The following is a 3,380-nucleotide window of genomic DNA, read 5'->3' as shown; positions in this document are numbered from 1 at the left end:
TGGTTGACATCATCATCTTGAATCCTATTGGTTCTTATAAAGTTTATTTTGGTTGTACATTTTTCTTAGGAGGCCCATTTTAGACCTCAAAACTCCCCGCTTGGAATTTTGGGGAGCCACAGATGCCTCGCCTTGCGCACAAAATATGGCGTGTCATCCCTCCAACTCGGATGGAACCACGACCTCTAATGTTCCCACGATGACAATATATAAGACTCTTGACCTCTACAGATATAGGGCTCCTCAGCTTCATACAATGACCTTTAACAATTAGTGGATTGGCTTGTGATCATTCTCAACCCACTGTATGACTCTGGCGTTGTTGGATTTTTTCCTTGCGACCATCCAATCCCTATGTGACTAAGCCTTGAAAACTTAAATTATTTTTCTCTCAACAATATATAGAGCTTTCTCAATCTTGTGTTGACCCCATTGTGAGCGTTACATAAATATATGACAGTGTGATATCTCCCCCGTCTTCACAACAGAGAATGATACAATAGGTCAACGCCCTTTCTGCAACGATTCATATCTCAACAATTCATCGCCTTATGCAATATGATGGATTCCTTAACCCCATATATATATATATATATATATATATATATATATATATATATATATATATATATATATATATATATATATATAGATATATATATATATAATTTTGAAACTCTCTGCCCCAATATAAATCAAGATATGTTCCTCTAATTTGCAGTAGGAAAGCTTCCAAAAGAGACTAACTAGGGTGATATCAAATACCACCGAAGATGGAAATGCTAGCTAGGGTGAGAATAAATCCCACAAAGTTCCCCGCATAAAATCCTAAGGTTGGTAGGATGCACAACTCTGATACCACTGTAAGATCCCTAACAAAAAAAAATTAATGAATTTGGCACACTTGAGTGTTCTAATTAAAATGCTTGAAATCAAAACATCGAACACAAAAGGGATCTGAAACACAATCTCTTATTTATATTAATAACTTAAACAAAGATACATGCTCATACAAATCATATTGAAACCCCTAACAATGGCATGTACGGTTTCTCATCAATAACTAATCTAAGACACTGAAACCCACTTGTGAATCCTAGATGGATCCACCACACAAATGTCACCGCAAGGTTTTCATCCCGGGATCAGGCTAGAACTGGCCACGCCAAGTTCTCAACAAACACACAATAAGACAGATAAACTCAGGATTCCCTAAATGTCTAGCTTCTATCCCCTTTAATAAGCTTAATGGACTCTCTAGAAACCTTATTTTATTATTTTCCATCAAAAAACAAAGGAAAATACCATGGGTAGTTCCCATGGGAAAATACCTTGATAAATACCATGGGTAAATTCCATCCATTTTTATCATATCAAGAAAATGGAATATTATAAACTATCTAGTATCAAGTGTTGGAAGAAAAGAACATAAATTTTAAAATAAAGTCACTGGTTAACTAGTGAACTTATCAAATAATTTTGGTATAAGCAATATAAATACAAATGTTTAGAAGAAAGAGATTAGAGAAAGAAGGTCATGCAATGAATATCTTTGTAAATGGGGGCAATAAAATTGCTAAATAAGATTAATATAAATACAAATGTTTAGAAGAAAGAGATTAGAGAAAGAAGGTCATGCATTAGCATGCAATGAATATATTTGTAAATGGAGGAAACAAAAATTGCTAAAAAATATGAATTTCTTATGTGTATGAAAGTGCTAAATAAATCAATGTAGGGAACGCAGAAACAACCACTAAAGAAAGTGTGTTGAAGTAAGCAGCTAAATAGACATATGAACCAACTCACCTCAACTCCCATACATAAAACTTAGGTGAGTATGTGACAATAGAAATAAATAGATGGGCCCCAACAAATATGAGCCATATTAGGTGTCTATGTACAAAATGTTTCTTCAACGAAAATGCAAAAGAAAATATAAAAGAAGATTATGCAACATTTTTCATAGAAGTTGTTTATACCCCCAAAAAAAGCTTGTAAATAAATAAAGTTTCCTATGTGAAGGGATTGGCGAAGTTGTTGAAAATATGGAAAGTGAAAGAGGGACTCTTCCTCTTCATACTAGTGATAGAAAGTATAGAGTATTTGATGCACCTTGTTTGATGTTGTACTACTCGAATGAGTAACAACAAAGGTTTAAATGTGTCCAACTATATGAAGCCTATTTTATTTCCTAAATGCATTCTTAATTTATTGTAGTTTTAGACATGAATGATAGATATTTGTGTTATTTATAGACGATGGAAGAAGTTGGAACATGCCTCTATATTGAAGAAAATTGCTTTAAAGCATGTACTCAAGAAAGTGCTATGATACCACTAGAAGTGTTCTTTATTAGCAAATTAAAAAAATAGAGAGACAAAATAATAGATTTTACAAAAATTTATAATAAAAAACACAAATTGCAACCACATAGGCAAATAAAGAACCAAAATTGCACCAAAATATTACCTTTATTACTAGAAGCAATGTCCGATTATCTTTAAGGGAGAAGCTTCCAATTGAGTAGAGCTCTCATTATAAATAACTTCACAAAACATCTCATTAAATTACTACTATTTATTTATATAGCACTATTTACCTCCTATGAATTTTCTAGTAAATATTATATTATTAGAGATGATCTCCATATATAAAAATATATATAATAACTTATCTAATTACTCATAAATCTAGGAGGAGATTAGAACTCTAACTAACCTTCTACACACACATATAGATATATTAGTATTTTTTATAATAAGAAAGTGTTATGATACCATTAGAAGTGTTTTTTATTAGCAATTTAAAACATATAGAGCTAAAATAATAGATTTTACCAAAATTTATAATAGAAAACACAAATTGCAACTACATAATCAAATAAAGAACCAAAATTACAGCAAAATATTACCTTTATTACTTGAAACAATCTTCAATTATCTTCAAGGAAAAAACTTCCTAGAAGCAATTTTCAATTATCTTCAAGGGAGAAACCTCCAATTAAGTAAAACTCTCCTTATAAATAACTTCACAAAACATCTCATTAAATTACTACTACTTTTTTATATAATTTACCTCCTATAAACTTTATAATAAATATTATATTATTAGAAATGATTTCGATATATAAAAATATATAACAACTTATCTATTTACTCAAAAGGTTGGAAGGAGATTAGAAACCTAACTAATCTCATTAAGATATAGTATATTTTATAATAAATTAGAATTGAAAATAGATATTCACTAATTGATAGGAGAATTTGCCACATAGGTTTTGAGTTTGAATTAATTAATTCAAAATAAAGTATATAACCAAGATTTTTAAAAGAAAAAAAATAATAATAATGGTTAAACACATAATATGAGATGGAAAT

This window comes from Pinus tabuliformis, chromosome X (assembly GCF_031772625.1).
Source record: "Pinus tabuliformis cultivar Carrire ecotype Pingquan chromosome X, CPIR1, whole genome shotgun sequence".
In the NCBI taxonomy this organism is placed as follows: Eukaryota; Viridiplantae; Streptophyta; class Pinopsida; order Pinales; family Pinaceae; genus Pinus; species Pinus tabuliformis.
Note: the sequence above shows the minus strand (reverse complement) of the source record.